General features: G+C 37.9%; 1 protein-coding gene across 20 annotated transcripts in view; it reads left to right on the plus strand.

Moving 5' to 3' along the window:
• Positions 1 to 17,999, plus strand: part of Syp (Syncrip) — a 329,665-nt gene that overhangs the window by 171,379 nt on the left and 140,287 nt on the right. Inside the window, exon 1 of one of the 20 annotated variants that reach the window (XM_067761462.1) lies at positions 12,480 to 13,144. The exons of the other annotated variants lie outside the window; for them this stretch is intronic. The gene's annotated coding sequence lies outside the window, so the exon portion shown is untranslated. Of the gene's footprint in view, positions 1 to 12,479; positions 13,145 to 17,999 lie in introns of those variants that run through there. 20 annotated transcript variants of the gene reach the window in all.

A 17,999-nucleotide genomic window follows, 5' to 3' on the forward strand; every position in this document is an offset into this window, starting at 1 on the left:
GAAATGTTATGTAGGTATGTATTTAGTTATTTGAAATTACAACTGGCGTTGTCAATTAAACATTAGCAGGAGTCACTTTGTTTTACAAGGATTTATAATTTCCTACCACAAAATGTGCAAGTCTAGGAGGGTACCCAGTTACATAGAAGGGAATGATGGAGAACTATTAAATCAGTTGTATTTTCATTTCACATAATTCGTTGTAAGACAAAGCGATTCACCCAAAATTTTTTTTTTCGTTAGAGTACACAAATAGATATTCTTATTTCGACAGTTCTTTTTTATATAATTGGTCGCCCTCTATATTTTGGATGCTATTTTAAAGCTAACTATACATCTCATAATGAATTTCTAAAATTGTGAAATACTAGCAAAAAATATTATATAGTCAAAATTTTTTTAAAAGTCAAAAAGTATTCAAATATCAACATGGAAGAATTAAAAAAAAATTTCAAAACATTTTCTATTCAGAAGAAAATTGTACCCAAAAAATTGCTATACTGATACAGTTGTGTTCATTGAAATAAAGGTATATGAGTTTGGTCGTTCAAACTCCAAGTAGTTTTTATTTCTTTTATTTTTTGTTATTCTAGTGGACTGTATGTTAGTTTATTTTTTGCAATTGGCAATTTGCTTTCCCTATAATAACTTCAAACCCAAGTTAATATTTGTATTGATACGCTATAAAATAAACATTTTTATTTACATGGGCAATAACCCCGTTGTACGATGAATACCCAATTTGACAAGTGCTTTCTCAAACTTCTATTACCGTGCCCATTATCAAGCCTCTTCACGGGATATTTCTCAAGGCGTTTAGTTTACAATGTAGGGTATGTTGAGAAAAATTATATCCTAAAGTCTGCAATGTGTGGCAGGACGCCCGGGCTGTTAGTGCAAGGATGTATTTCTCAGGGTATTTAGCTTGCTACGTGTGTGGGAACGACAACTCCTTTCTTTGTAATACACAGTTTAGTTGTTGCTGTTGTTGTTGTTGTAGCAGTGCTTCGCCCCACCTAATAGTTGCGACCGATCACAAACTTTCATCAATATCCTCTAACGGGAGTCCAAGGAAACTTGCTGTTTCAACAGGGGTGGACCACAATGAAAGGGGTGTTAGAGGCGTTGGTTCCACATTACAATTAAAGAGATGGTTGGTGTCATGTGGGGACACATTGCAAGCGGGGCATACATTTTGTATGTCGGGGTTGATTCTGGATAGGTAAGAGTATAACCTGTTACAGTATTCAGAACGCAGTTGAGCTAGAGTGATTCGCGTTTCACTGGGGAGTATGCGTTCCTCTTCCGCAAGTTTTGGGTACTGTTTTTTGAGTACTGGATTCACCGGGCAATTCCTGGCATAAAGGTCTGACGCCTGTTTGTGGAGTTCACCAAAGACCTGCTTATGTTTTTTTGCTTCATACGGCTGAGTTCTCAGGTGCCGTATTTCCTCATAATGCTTACGGAGATGACTCCTTAAGCACCTAGGCGGTGCTGACTCATCAATCAGATGTCTGTTGGGATGCCCAGGTTTCTGGGTAATCAACTGGAACTGCTTGGTTAGCATCTCATTTCTCTCCCAGATGGGGTGTATTCTCGCCTCATTATGTAGATGGTGTTCTGGGGATATCAGAAGACAGCCTATGGCGGTTCTGAGAGCAGTATTTTGGCAGGCCTGTAGCTTCTTCCAGTGGGTAATTTTTAGGCTTGGCGACCATATACGGGACGCGTAGCATGCAATCGGCTTGCCAATTGCTTTGTATGCGGTAATGAGCGTTTCTTTGTCTTTTTCCCAAGAACTGCCAGCAACGGATTTGTGGACTTTATTACGGCTCTGGATTTTCGATACAATTGCGGATGCATGGTCGCCAAAATGTAGATCCAATCAAACGTCACACCCAAGATTTTGGGGTGTAGGACAGTCGGTAGCGTAGTGCCATTGACGTGGATGTTCAAAATGGTCGACATTTGGGACGTCCATGTTGTAGATAAGGTCGCGGAAAAGTTAGTCGGTGATAATGCCAGGTTTCGCGAGGCGAAAAAACTGGAGAGCAGGGAGGTAGCCATTTATTTAAACAAAAGTGGGGATAGGGCACCCCTTGTTTAATTCTTCTTGGTTTTGATGTTTCATTTCTAAAGTGCACCGATGCCTACCGACCACCCAGATAATTTGCGGTCCACCTTTTAAGCCATGGGGGAAGACAGTTAAATTTTATTTCTTCCAAATCACCGCAAATGTGGGTTATACTTTAGAGATCATGATTTAAAAAAAAAAACAGTATAGCTTAATTTCATAAGCAAAACATTTAAAAATCACACGCTACTATTTCAGTGATCACATCTGTATTGCCGCTCAATGCAAAAAGGCAGTAAAAAGTAAAATCGGAGAAAATAGAATTTTTATTTTGAAAACTTGAGATTTTTCAAGTAAACTTCAAATTTAAGACCTTGTTTTATTATATTTTTATTTTTTTAGTTAATGAGTACATTGTGATCCCAAAATTTTTTGGCAACTAATTCTTGAAAGTCAGTAATTACATTTTACTGGGGTTTTGCTATGGACGTCAGTGTACTTTATTATTTTTATTTTTGTTAATTTAAAAAATACTTTCGGGAATTGCAAAGTTTCAAAAACATTTCGAAAAGGAGTGTGTACATGATACAAGAAAACAAGGTAATTCCACTTTGACGTCTTTGAAATAAACTATGTTATTTGTCAGGGATAAATGCTGAAAAAGCATTGCCACCTGAGCAGAAAATAAATATTTACAGAGCCGGTAAAAATTGTAATCTGATTGAAAACCATTGCTATGAAGTTTGTTTGTCCCCTCTCTCAGTGAAAACTCATCTGCCTTGCAGATGCCCTTCGGAGTCGGCGTAAAACAAGTAAGTCCCGTCCGGCCAATTTATAGGAAAAATTAAAAAAAGGGAGCACGACGCAAACTGGAAGAGAAGCTCGGACTAAAATCTCTCCGAAGGTTATCGTGCCTTACATTTATTTTTTTATATTTGCAACAGATTCGGTCAGTACTCAGGATTGACCTGAAATGGGACTCATGTCCGACTTTTGGACGTTTGGAAAAAGTCCTTTGAAATATTTCAAGGTGCAATTGGTCATTTGTATCTGCTGAACCCTGATGGTAGAAGGTTTTTTGGTTCCTACCGCAATATTCTAACCATGAAATTAAACAGCTCCCTTTCTTCAGATTTCCAAGTCTTGATAGAAAAAGGTTGGAGGATAATTTAGGAATGACGTTGGAGATCAACTCGAGCATTATAAATTTTAAAAAATTTCTTAAACGTTGGATATGAATGATGAATGGAGAGCAAAAAGGTTTAAGAATTATTAGAGAATTATGGCCGTTAGCAACTCCAGAACTAGATATATGTATGATTTTCAAATGCTGGAGAAATACTTTTTCCATGTTTGTTGTGTAAACCACATCCAGCTGTTGCCGTATCTACAAATTATCTAGATAATACAAAACCAATGTTGCCGTACAAAAAACCAATAACAAAGGCGGCCTTAAACTGTGACTGAAAAACTGCTCTTTAGTTTAACACAAGGTAGTATCAAAATGACATATATGATAATTATAAATGATAATAAATGACAACCTTAAAGTCGTTCACTCGTATCTGAATATGTTTACATTAGAGATATACGCCGCCGATAAACGCCGCCGATAAACGCCGCTGCCGCCGCCGATTAGGGTCGTTTTTCGCACGCCGCCGCCGAATGTCAAAAATTCCGGCGCGGCAACGGCGGCGGCGGCGTCCGGCGCGTTACTATATTTTCTACGCATCACTGCCAGTTATAAGAAACTAATTGCGAAATAAAACTCTTTAACTGTTCAAAAGTTATTTAAAAAAACAGGCGTTTTCGATGTCAGCTTAACACGGACTTTGCATCACCCAATTCACCAAGTTATTAAAACAAAACACTTAAAGAAAAGTTATATAATAAATTTATATGCTCACTTTGCATATTTTTTTTTAAAAAATTAACGATGAACAATTATTTCAAATAAAATGACCCAAGGCGTTTCAAATTGTTTTCAAATTGCCCTCAAGTTGTTAAAAAAGTAAAAAAGGTGCCGATTTTTTAAAACATTTTATATTGCGATTGGCTGAAAGAATAAGCCAAATCAGTGATTCAAAATCCTTTAGTAGGTTCTAGGGGCATAAACATTCATTTGAAATGATTCGTACCTCATACTTAAGTTGACGGTATGTTTCCTGGGCTTACATTCAAAAATCTGTTGTTTATTTGCAAAACTATAAAATAGCATCTGAAATGTTAAATTTAATTTTCACACTTCATCCTAAAACACCCAAGTCTCCCGGTTTGACATAAAGTTGGCGGTCATATCCAAAACTAGTCCCTTGGAGTGAATCACATTGATTATAGCCTATCAACCAAGTTTAAATATCACCTACACGTTGCAGCTCCTTTTACAAATGTGAATACGTAGGCACATATATTTACCAGGTGAGGCTTTGTCCTTCGCAAGAACACTCAAAGTGGTGAAGCAAAAGCTTTCCAAAGACAGTCGAAATAATGACCGTGTGTGCTATTACCCTAACGTAGTGGACAGTCGAACTAGTCTGAAAACTGAATCTACGCGGTCATCCATAATGAGCTCCTTTATCATAAGGCCGGAAAACAGCAGTAAACATCTTTGAATTTAAAATCGATCGACTTTCATTCTAAAATATCGTCTTGATTTAACGAGAACCACTGAAATCAATGATGTGAACACAAACGTCTGCAAACTTTGGTCTACATTTTAAATTTTAAAAATTTTATCTAGGGTCCTTGTAAAATTTTAATTATGTAGATGCGCCGAGTATTATACGATTTTCACCCACTACGCAACGACTTCCACTTAGATTGCTTATGATTTCGAAGGCGGCATCCTTGGTCGAATAGTCACTCCCTAACGTTTCAAGGTGTTTCTCTGGTGTAGCTCGGTAGCATAGCGCGACAAAAGTATCCGTTGGAAAGTTTTAGCAGCTACACCTAGAGCTTCTAGGAAAGTGACGTCGACGAAGGTATGAGTTCGAAGTCGCAGTCCTATAGCTTCTGTGCTGGCATATGATGTGAGGGTCAGGAGGCGTGGTAGCGACTGGTGGTCGGGATTGCTACTGTTCGCACATCGGGAATTGTAGCTCCTAAAAACAGCCGAAAAACTGGAAGAGCCCTGTGCCACGAGAGTCATGAGTATTAATAGCAACCGTAAGTCGCCTTTGTGCATGACCGCCAAGGAGCCACAAATGGTTTAAAGAAATTGTGTTCGCGACGATTATTAGGAGTTAACCCTAGGCGAAACTACGCTTTGCATGAGATATGCATACAAAGGTGTGGCTATTTTATGTATCTCTACTTCTTTTCAGCAGACGCAGCAGTAACAATTCCAAAGACCGGGGTCAGGTTCGAAGCTTCTCTGGAGTAAGTGAACGAGAGACAATCCCCCGCAAAGAGCTACTCCTGAAAATTTTTGAACGGTCTGCGAGATCTTGAGGCAAAAGCCCCGGATCTTTCCGAAATGGCCAACACGTTGATTTCCTTAAATACATACAAACAAAACCTTTCCTAAATACTATTTTTTTAAATAGAAAAATCAAGATTTTTAAAGTAAGTACACCGGCGTACGCCGGCGCGCTGCCCGCCTAGAGCCTACGCCGCCGCCGCCGTTAAAGTGATCGGCGTAAACCTCTAGTGTACATATTGCATATATTATTGAAAATTTTAATACACCAGTCTACCTCTACTAACTATACTAGGCTAATTAATATTTAAGCATTACTTCCTTTGCAATTGATCACAAATGATACACTCAGAATGAAAATTATGCATCATCATAAATCGCCTGTGGACACCCACACGCCCCTTTTGCACTCATAAGAGAGCGGATGTTTTGCTGCGTGTGAGCAGGGTAATAAATATCTTCGTTGCCGTGGAATTTCGCAATCCAAGTGAAAAAAGTATACATAGTACAGAGGGAGTGGTGGGTGAACTACATATATACATATTTACTTGAATAGCGCGGATGATTTCGAATTGTCTTTGTTTAGTGGTGGCTAATTGCGCGGGTCATGGGCGTGTGGCAGGTGGTGGTTTATAACTAGCACAACACATATTTGCTTAACTGTCGGTATTTGAAAAAAAAAATTTATATTTTAGAGGGTATTTATACCAAAAATTTATATGTAGATTAGGGTGGCTCGATTTGTATGGACGAAAGTTAACCGATATCACGCCGTCGATTTTTCGATAGGATTTGGGCTCAGGAAAAAGAAGTTCCACTACGCATACCCAAAAAAATAATTTTCGAGCATGCGAAATTTCATTTTCTTTGACTTTTTTTCGACTTTAATTTTTAAGATTTTTCTCATGACCTACTAAAAAAAATTTCATATATATACCTGTCCGACACAAAAATGTCTGCTAAAAACTTTGGCGATAAAAGGTTTTTGAAGAACAAACACAAAAACATGAAAATTTTAAAATGAAATGAAAATTTTTTTAGGAGGTCATAAAAAAAACCTTAAAAATCAAAGTCGAAAAAATTAAAAAAATTTAATTTCGCAGGCTCGAAAATTATTTTTTTGGGTATGGGTAGTGGAACTTTTTTTCCTGAGCCCAAATCCTATCGAAAAATCGATGGCGCGATATCGGTTAATAAATCGACCCAGTGTACTGTAGATATCAAGCAACTTTAAATAGACAATTTTCGAATCTTCTTCCATTCTTTCATTCGCATAACATGACCTAGCCAACGAAGCCTTTGAGTTCCGACATTAAGCCCATCACAGAGAGGACCCTATATCTTCCGGAGGACTTCTCTAGAACAATCCAATAGCCATCCCATCTTCTCCCGACTTGTAGAGCGTGATTTTGTTTTTCTTCGACAGAAGACTTTATACTTGTTGGCAAGAGGTGATCTCCGTTTAATTTTCAAGCTGATTCTGTTTTCGCTGTTCCCAGAAAGACGAAGTTCTTCACAGTCTCGAATTTACATCCTTCAACAGTGACGCGCCTGCCAAGGCACGTATGCACCTATTCTCTTTGGGATGACCGCAAATACTTCGTCAGTAGAAAATCAGAAATTAATTTTTGTTTCCAGAGTTGTATCTAACCTTGTTTGGCCTTAAAACATTAATTGTATTGTCGATTTTCACAAAACTTTAGTATGCTATTGTAAAGCTAACTGCGTATTTGAGGACTAATATAAAATATGTAAAAGATGTGCACTCTGTAAATACTCGTAATAAAAATGATTTTAATCTGCCGGCTTATAAAACTGAAGCAGACAAATGTAATATGTATTATAAAGGTCTTAAATCATATAATGAACTACCGATTGATATTAAATCATGTCATTCCAATAAATTTAAACAAAAATTGTACAACTATTGCAGAACACTACCAATTTAGTGCTGGACAGGCGGACTTCCATAGCATCGATAGAAGTGCAGCGAAACTATACTGCTGTGTAGCGCCAAGACTTCCAAGCTCTTGTGCGCATACAAAAAAGGTTGCCGAAGCACATACTGAAACGCATCACTCGATTAACTCAGTGCATCGCCGTGCAGATGTTGCCTTCGCGCTTTACTAACATGCGTAAAATGCCTACATACTACATAATCGCAACGCTTTGTTCGCATGATCTGGAAGTCTCCCATCCATAGTACTCCAAGGTAGGACATAGATGTAATTATTCTAGATTGCATAGTCCAGAAGACAATTATAAACATGTAAAATAGATTTAAGTTAGGCTTAGGAAAGCCGTAATAAATAAATACATTACATTACATTACATTTCCTTAGACCCAGGCAAAAATCTCTACTAAAAGCGAAAGAGGAAGAGAAGTTCTGAAGACAACAGTTAAAATACGCTAGAAGCAGGCGATTTTGAATGGGACCCTAAGACCTGAAATCTAGGGGACAAGACAAAATGGTGCGGATTCTGCAAATAAGCCTACAGCACAGTAAAGCGGTATCGATCGAACTCCACCCAACTCTTTAGGAGGGCTCGTTTGACAAGTAGTTGATTCAAGAGCTATGCACTCATCATCGAGTTTCAGACCAGTGGACCCAGCAATTCTAGTAAAACAAGGGAAAAAGGAAGGCTATGTCGTGGAATCCTAATACAAAGCTTGCAGACCCCATCTGAAGAGTTCAGTAGGCTGGTGGATGGTGGGTTGGCGACAAAAGCAGCAAGGAGAAATCCTTTTGCTTTATATTGCCGCTGTGAAAGAGTTGTGGGAATGCATTAACATCTTATCAAATACGCTATTAATAAAATATTAAGAGATCCGGGCGCAAAACAAAAAGCCACCATAGTGGAAAGCCCCCTTAGAATGCAAAAGTTTTAAAATTAAAACAGATTGCTGAAAGCGATGCACGTTGGGACAAGTAAATGGATGTAGAGAATCTGTGAATGGGAAATAAACAAAGTTAAGATTTGTTGTTGCTGTAGCGATAAATTCACTCCACAAGGTTGAGGATTGCTGTCAACGTTGATGGTTCCTGAGGAACTTAGGGTCGCCAGAGCCTCGCCTGTTAAATATGTGTATGATACGTCCATATTTGTAATAGGATTCGCCTCGCGTAGGTGAGTTGGACAATCGGGTTGCCGAAGCCATGAATAGCGCTTATCAAGAGGGTCAAGCCCCACCGGAAGTTTTTTTTTCTAAATTTATTTGTATGGAATCCTTTCGGATTATCTGTGGGAGCGTAATAGGTCTACGAAATCATTCATTTAAGGACTCCAAGGGATCACTTCACAACATTCGTAAAACACTTACCTGCGAGATACGCTTAGAAGCGCTTTCCGAATATCCCTAAGAGGGTAACCACACTGCGCAAGGAGTCCTAACGGATTCCTGGTTGGCTGGGTCTTATAAATAAAAATGTATATGACGCTCTGATCAAATGAATGACATTAAATTTTGGGAAAGTGGATATTTTCACGCCCTGTACTAGGAAAATTTTAAGTGATACTGAGTAGAGCGGGAGTGGGGGCTGGAATTTAGAGTGGGAGTAAGAGTGAGAGTAGAAGTGGGAGTAAGGGTGAGAGGGGGGAAATTAATAAACTTGTCTATTAAACCGACGACGTGTGCAAAAGGAGGTATAATGATGAGCTGTTAGCCGCCATGGATCAGTTGTACCATGCTCGACTCCCCCACCGAAAGTCCTGGCTCTCAATCCCGGTAAAACCAATATAAGAATACTTTAGGAAAAAGCGTAGTAATTTGGCAAGCATTTCGAGCGTATTCCTGTCATTAAAATTTTCCCAATGAAGGTTCATCTACCTTTCAGTTCGGAGTCAGCATTAAACTGTAGGCCCGTCTGTCATTTTTCAAGAAGATAGTTAGGTTAGGTTGAACTGGACAGCCAATAAAGACCTCGCATAGACTGAATGTGTCCATAATATTACCTGCATTTGTTTGACGAACAAACGAAAAAAACACCAATAAGTTACCAAAATATGAAAATAGTGCAATGAATAAAATCTTAAGGCTTCGTGACCAGATCGTGTTATGCGAATGGAATGAAACACACCGGCGCATAAAGTGTTCGTATCGACATCGCATAACTAGAAGCAGGTGAAGGAGCAAACTTCAACTGATTTGGGGGAGACAATTAGCATCAGTTATCGCTCAGCAGGTGATTTTTTTTATAAACTAAAACATTTTGCAAATATAGGTTAGTCAAATTTATACGTTATACTAGTTTAATAAAGCTTTTCATTTTATTTAAGATCAAACTACCTTTTACACGGAGCATTGGTACTACAAAAAAACTAGTTTCATCAATCCGTGTTTAAAAAAAAAAATCGTTTTATTTAGGACCACGTTATCAGTTGCGAAACAAGCACACGTTTCACCTCAGAGGCGATCGTTTGTACTTTCGGGAAGGCCATTGTCGAAATCGCTAAGAGATGGTTCGTTCGCAATGCAGAGTGATGGTTATTACTCTTCTTTCTCTCACCTTCACTCATTATCCTTTTCCCTTGATCTCAATTTCCCTCAGTACCTCTCCGCATCCCCCTTCCCTATCTTCTCTCATGCGCCTCTCTCTACCCTAATTCCTAACCATCTCTCCCCTCTACCTTTCAATCTCTCCCTTCCCTATCAATTTGGCTTGTCCTATTTCTCTATCCTTAACTCATCCATTATCCATATACCGTCAGTGTATATCTTCCCTCTTTTACCTATTTTATCTGTCCCCGTTAAACTTTCTTTAGCTCTCGCATGCCTAATTTAATTTTAAACCGTTTTAATAGGTGGCAACCTTAGCCATCCCTACTAGTAATAACAAGGAAAAAAATAAACTCGAGTTTATGAGACATTTTCTGTTTTATTACTATTCTGCTGCCCTACTCACGACAATACGCAGAAACAGAGTTTAGAAGTGGGAAGACACTGCTTATACCTCTCTTAATCCTGATAAAAATATAAAATAATTACGTCCAGCAGAGCTTTTCAATAAAATACGACATCTTTAAAGTAGGTTGTTTCATTGCCCTTGAATCTTAGTAAAGGCCTTAGAAAGTCATACTTAGAACTTTCCGTAACTCAAATTTGTGTTTACTTACTTGCTTAATTGGCGTTTAACCGTTTAAACGGTTATCGCCGTCCAACAAAACGCGCCAGTCACTTCTTTGTTGGTTTAACTGGCACCAATAGACTACAAGAAGAGAATTTAAATCGTTTTCCACCTGGTCCTTCCAGCGGAGTCGAGTCCGCCATCTTCCTCTGCTTCCATGGGCAGGTTCCGATAAAAATATTTTCTTAGCCGAAACGTCATCTTTCATTCGCATAATATGGCCTAGCCAGCGTAGCCGCTCCGTTTTATTTCGCTGGACTATGTTGATGTCTTCGTAAAGCTCTTACAGCTCATCGTTAAATCTTCTTCGGTACTCGCCTTCACCAACTTGTAGAGGTTTGTAAATCTTTCAAAGAAATTTTCTATCGAGCACTACCAGAACCGCCTCATCTGATGTTGTCATGGTCTATGCTTCTTCCGAGCATGATTTTCGTTTGTCGAGCGAGAACTTTACTTCTCAATTGCCTACCTAGTCCAAATTAGCTTTTATTGGCATAATCACGGAACTACTTCGCAGATATCACGGGATTATCGGAACTCAAAAAATACCGGGATTGGCATTCCTGCTATTCATTTACTAAATTTCAACCAATTCGGTGATTTCCTACAGGGTACATATATATATTTATCTACATGTATAAATATTTCTATTATACAATGCTTATCTGCACTGGTTCGCACTGCTTATTATATGCCAATTCGGTCCTGCGTTCATACAACAATATCGCAAAACATTCAGACAGCGTTTATTCCTCTGTTACCGTATTGCAAAATAAAAGCAAAGCAAAAAAAGATACTAAAAATAATATTCTTCGTTTGTTGGCATACAGCAGCTTTCTTAGGTGTTTCAGAGGCGATGATGATCGTGTGCGACAAACTTTTTATTTGCTTGTTTGCTATTTATTCTTGCTCTTCATCACTTTACTTATTTGCTTTCTTATTCGCTTAGCTCCGCTGCCAAAGTTTTTTTTATTTAGCGACTCTCAATCATCTCTAATTTTATTGTGCAAAAAGTTAAGAGAGGTGTAGCCATAATTGCTGCCGCTGCGCTGTAAGCTTTAGCTCAGCCGGAAATGGTATTAGTGAGCGCACAATTCACGCACTCATTACACACACACACATGTGTATCTATGTGTGTGTAAATATGTACATACGTGTTGTTGTAGTGGTTGATTATTTGCAAAATTTTTCGCATTCTCCTTTACTTTGCGAATTCGTCGCAGTATCTTTGTGAATATGCGAGTTTTTTTGTGTTTTTGCTTATGACGAGTCAATGAGTGTTTATTTTAGTCTGTGTGTGAGCGCGAGCAGCATGAGAAAAAAGTGTTTTGCTATGAATGAGTGAACGTTTAACAAAAAAGGGTTTGTGGGGGGGGGGGGCCTTCACGGGTTTGCTTTCATTTACTTTTATTATTTTGCAAACATTTGCCGCTTGTCGCTAGTTAAGTGAGATTACAAAAGAACGCGCGCGCTTTCGTTGCAGTAAAATCGTATGTAATGCAATTGTATGCATTTAGGCGCGCTCTTCTCTTCTATGAAATGCAACGCCACTCGTAACTCGTAGTTGTTGTTGCAATGCCGATTTCATTTGCAGTTCTGCCAGGGCGTATATAAATGTGTGACTATTTTCTTACTACCCTTTTAGCTTTTAATGGTGTATAGAGTGGCGTCTGCTACGTGCTCTTTTTAAGTCTACTTTAGGTGTGTTGTGAGATGAGTAAATGTATGGCTCACATTTATTTTCACTGTCGTGGAATGTTGAGCGCACAACAACAAAATCAAACAGAAGCTGCTGATGTTGCCTTCATCAACGCAGTCAGCGCAGACGCCGTCACAGTCTATCAAGACCACAAAACGAACAGTCAAGGAGACCACATCAGTCCAGACTGTCTGTGACTGTAACTCCGCTGTTCTGTGACTGTGCTGTGCTGAGTACGAGCAGACGAGCTAAAAGAAACGGTGACGTAGCGTCCGCCATATTACACCGCGGCACAAAAATCACTTTTGCATCAATTATTTTTGATAATTGCAATTCGCAACAACATTTTCTTTTATTTTGTTTTAAATGCAATCAACAAAATATTAAAAATAAAAATAGAAGCACGAATAGCTAATCAAAGTGGAAAACTCAAGCATTTAAAATAAAAAAAATTTAAAAAAATATTTAAACAATTTTACAAATTTTCGTTATGGTTTTTGATTTTTTTGTCTATATAAATAAGTTTGTTACACGTCAGAATTTTACTCGTGATCTCAGCAAATAAAATTCAAATATAAAAAATGCAAAAAAAATGCATCAATTGTGAATAATTTTAATTAATTTTAACATAACAAAAAGTACGCGTGTGCAAGCGGCAAGTGAAATATAAATATATAAAATTTTGACAAAGTAAAAATAAAAAAGTTCAAATTATCACATGAAAATAAAATACAATTTTCTACAATCAAAGAAATATATACATACATACATACCTACATAAATTTTGCAGTTTAAAGGTGACAAAATTCGCATCATAAATTCAAAAGGTAATTAAAAGTAGCTTTGAATAGAAATTTTCTTGCAAACATACCTACATTGTATAAAAAAATTTGCATTTTGCAAAAAAAAAATATCAAAAAAAAGTTTCAACTTTGTGTCTGGCTTGTGAGTGTAATTGTGCGCGCTCTGCATTTGTGTGGTGTAGTGTATGTGCATATGTATTCAAAGAAATATCGTCGAGAAACGCCAGCCAAAGAATTGTTCAAATAGAGAATGCAAAAAATATACTGAACAATTCAATGAAATGAGCCAAAAAATGTATTGAACGCATAAAACAATGCATAATGAAATAAATAAATTTTAAAGCAAAGCGCGTGCTCGCTTAGTGTAAATCAAAACTTAGACTAAACATGGAAAACAGAATATATTATATACTAATTTATCGGCAACAAAATATTTATGCAAAGAAAATGTAGTCTGTAGACTAGCCTACAGATTTTCTTGTCTGAAGGTTTGCAATTATAGTTTTTTTTTTCTGAACTTGTGTCTGGCATTGTTTAGATGCAGACATACATACATACATATGTATCTATTTACATTGCCCGCCTATATATCCCGCGACACGACACAGCCCCACACTGTCCCATCGACGCTATGCTTGCAAAGTGCATGTATAAGCCGGCTGACTGTGTTGCTTTGGAGCTTTACTCATTCCAGCACACACATACATATCTACATAAATACATATGTACATATACACAACGTCATATTTCAAGCGACTGCTTCCAGTTCCATTTCCACTTCGACTTCATCAGTTTGTGTTACTACTGTACAATGTGCCAAAGAAGTTCGCATTTACTCCGCTCAGCTCCATTGAATCACATACTCCTCCCCCCATTATTTGTTACTTCTATCTGTTTCTGTCCGTGCCACTGAGTTTTTGCTACGCCTTATTACGCTACAGTCACATACTTTCACAGAGGTGCATACGAATATTTGTTTATTAGGGTGTCCGTTATTTACCAACTTTTTTCTTATTTTTCAAGCAGCGGCTATTAAATGTTTGCTTGGAAGAGTGGCTTGCAGCACGTAGAAGTTGAACATGTTTTGTGTTTTTGTCCTTCCATTCGGAAGCAGCAATGCTAGACCACTTTTATTTCTTTCCAGAGGACGGATTTATTTTATAAGTCCTGAAACTTAACTAGATTTTTCCGTTTGGTCGTGAAAACAATTCTGATAAAACACCATGGATACATTCAATCCCAGTATAACTTTACCACTGTTCGAAACGAAGAAAACTCACCACTCCAACGGGTTGGGGGTTAGAATATACCCGCGGTAGGTATGCCTATCATAAGAGGCGACTAAAATACCAAAAAGATTCAAGGGGTTGTGTAGCGCAACCCTTTCAGGTTTCCAGCGCAATATATAGCTTCTCCAAACCCAATTTTCGGCCTCACCTATCCATGGCGCATCCTGTTTTATTAACAGCCGAGGCTCTGCGGACCCCGAACTCCTCATGGATCTAGGGGGTGGGAGGGCGGTATGGCCTAGAAGGTCGCATGTGGTCATAACAAATCGTTCCCGATATGGTCGGGCTTGGTACCGGAACGTACCGGATGTGCCTTCGGGGAGTGTCCTTATCGCTACAATAACAACAACAGCAAGAAAACCCACCAAAGAAAATCAGAAATATTTTGTATTGCAGGTTCTAAATAATAAGACATAATAACGCTTCTTGCAAAGAAAATGTTCCCTGAAGGTGTTAAATTTAACTAGCAAGCGGTCAAACACTTCAGATGGCCGCCGTGGCATGGTGGTATCGTGCCCCACCTATTACACCTAAGATCCTGGGTTCAAGCCCTGTGCAAAGCAACATCAAAAATTTAGAAACAAGTTGCTTCAACTAGAACAAAGGTTTTTTAAGCGGGGTCGCCCCTCGGCAGCTATTCGGCAAACACACCTAGTGTATTTCTGCCATGAAAAGCTTCTCAGTCATCTGTTCGGAGTCGGCGTAAAACTAAATAAAATAATTTAAAAAAACTTTTAAGTTAACTGGTTTTATTGAAAACAATACTTACATGAAGTATTAATAATACTAAAAGCTAGAAAATAATTAGTAGGTCCTAGGTACTAGTCATCACACTCCTCATCAATCTAGGGCGTTGATCAGACAAATAAAAGCGTTGGGCGCGTGAAATTTCTAAAAATGTGAGACGTAGTATAACCTGTTTAGGTTCAGTTGGTCTTATATATGACTATCAATAGAAATTTGACGCGTCCAACGCATTTATTTAATTGTCTGATCAACTCCCTAGATTGATGAGGAGTGTGATGACTTGTACCTAGGACCTACCTAATTATTTTCTAGCTTTTAGTATTATTATTACTTCATGTAAGTATTGTTTTCAATAAAACCGTTTAACTTAAAAATTTTTTTTAATTATTTTATTTTCAAGTTTTTAGTCTTTATTTAATTGCCTTATTATTTCTCATTCTATTTAGTTCATTTAGTGACTCGTTATTACAAGGACTCTTTCCTGACAATTGGTTTCAATCTAAGTCCTTAATACATAATCCTTGCAAAGACTTTACTCGACTCTGCGCCACGTATGCTTGTCCCTCCTCTAACTCCAAAATATTTTCATGTCACTTCTACCGGACTGTATGCAATATTTGTTCCAAATATGAGACAAATCGGACCACAAATACGATTTTTTGAAATATTTCGATCCATGCGCCACCTATCGGAGTTTTTTTTTTCTTATTATTACACTGTCATCGGGTTCTGAACTATATTCCAAGTTTCAAGCTTGTAGTTTATCGGTAAGTTACTTAAATTTCAATTACAAAATTCGTTCACAACGGCCGTGCATGCGGCCGTGCGGCCTGTCTGTCAAGTCCAGCTAAATAAAACCGTTTAAAAATGTTGGTTCCGTCCCGTCAATTTGTACGGAAAATTAATAGCACGACCCAAATTGGAAGAGAAGCTCGGCCTAAAATCTCTTCGGATATTATCGCGTTTGCAAATTTGTTTTTTTTTTTATTGAATGATAATTTACCCCACTGAAAATTATTTAAGAGCTTTCTTGAAGAGCGTTCAATTCGCGGTGGAAATACGAATTAAAGAAACATGTAAGACAAGTCGATAAATAATTATCACCCTATTGTTTATATATGTACGTATTTACGTGTATTTGTGTGCAATTGAAAGTGCAAACATGATGTATTAAAATTCAAACATTTGAAGCAAGTAATTCAACTGTAGAAACCTGACAACCAAACGAACGACCGACTATCTAACCAACAATCCAAACGCTCTTTGCTGCGTCGTCAGATGCCGTCTACACAATCTCCCACCTTATTTTATACGATGCATGCATGCACGTTCATATGTATGAAGGTATATAGAAGAGCTGGCTTTTAGCTGTCTGTCATTGCGCGGTTTATTGTCGTGCGTCTTCAACGTATTCGTATCGTGTTTGCTTCGTTTGCTTTGTATGCAACCCCAAAAGCGCCATCAAAATCCAGTCAAACGCCAATTTCAGTTGAGACTACTTGTGCTTACGTATGTATGCATGCATGTTTTTCCAGTGTGTGTGTGTGCGTTTGCAAATCGTATTGCAGTTGTATGCGTTAATGACAGTAGTGTGAATTGCAGTAAAGTGCACTTTAAATGATGGTTGGAATAAAAACGCAAAATTTTCAGCTGTGAAAGAAATTTTTTTAATGAACGCAGAGAATACAACTGCTTTTTTTTTAGCAATTTTTAAATGCACAGCCTTCCCGGTGTTTGTGCCAAAATTATAACTCTCACTCAAACTAATTTAATAGCTCGGACTCCCTTTTTTCTATAAAAAGGACTACTCTTACCTATCTTAACAGTTTATGCATAATATGTGTGTTCCTGTTTTGTTAATTTATCAGCTGATGATACCACTTCTGTAGCAGTTTTAGATCTCGGCGCTTGACAAACGAAAAAAATTAAAAATAAATATAAATTAGGTTAGGTAAGACAGTGCCGCCGAAAGAAAATCCGGGCCCGGGGGAAAAAAAAATACAGGCCCCTAAACTAAAATGAACAAATTCTCAAAATCAACATTACCGTGTTTTACATATTTATATGCTGTCTCGCTTTTGGTGCTTCAATACAGAGCATGCCAAGCCCTGTAAAGCGTTCTTGAGTTGAACACGATCAATGGAAGTTCTTTATCCTTCCAAGAACACTGAAGGAGCGGTCAGCACTAGCTACCGTAACAGGTATAGTTCAAAAACAGATAGCATTCAACAATTCAAATGGTGACAGATTTTCATTAAAATTTGCTGAGTAAATGTGCTTCAAGTGGATCATTTCATTTCCTAAACTCTCGGAAACGTCTGAATTGTATTTGCTGACAAATTGAACGGCATTTTCTCGTACTGAAACCTCATCCATGTATCCAAATTGCCACAAAAAGAAAAAGTGCTCTTCAAATTTTTCTAGACAGCAAATCGTTCGGTAATATCTGCAATAACCGAATCAACTATCACCAAAAAAGTGTTGTTTTTGGAATCAGTCTCGTGATCGTCGTTGATTGTCTCGTTCTCTTCACATTCATAAAAGTGTATTTTACTATTCCTTTTTCGAACGTCAGGAAACTTTGGTGAGATTCCCAATCCAGTGGCGTCTGTTTTGCATTTGCATAAAATGTTTTCCCATTGATTTCTGATCAGATTTAAATCAGAGATCAAGCTTTCTAAGTTTATAACTTCGATATCGATCGTAGTATCCCTGGCTTGCAGAATAATGTTTCTTTCATTAATAACTGTCAAAATCTTGAGCCAAATGGAGGAAAACAAAATACATTCAAACTTGCTGATGTATTGAATAACGCCATTAACAACACCATATATTTCCGCTGT

This window comes from Eurosta solidaginis, chromosome 1 (genome assembly GCF_040869045.1).
Source record: "Eurosta solidaginis isolate ZX-2024a chromosome 1, ASM4086904v1, whole genome shotgun sequence".
Classification (NCBI taxonomy): Eukaryota; Metazoa; Arthropoda; class Insecta; order Diptera; family Tephritidae; genus Eurosta; species Eurosta solidaginis.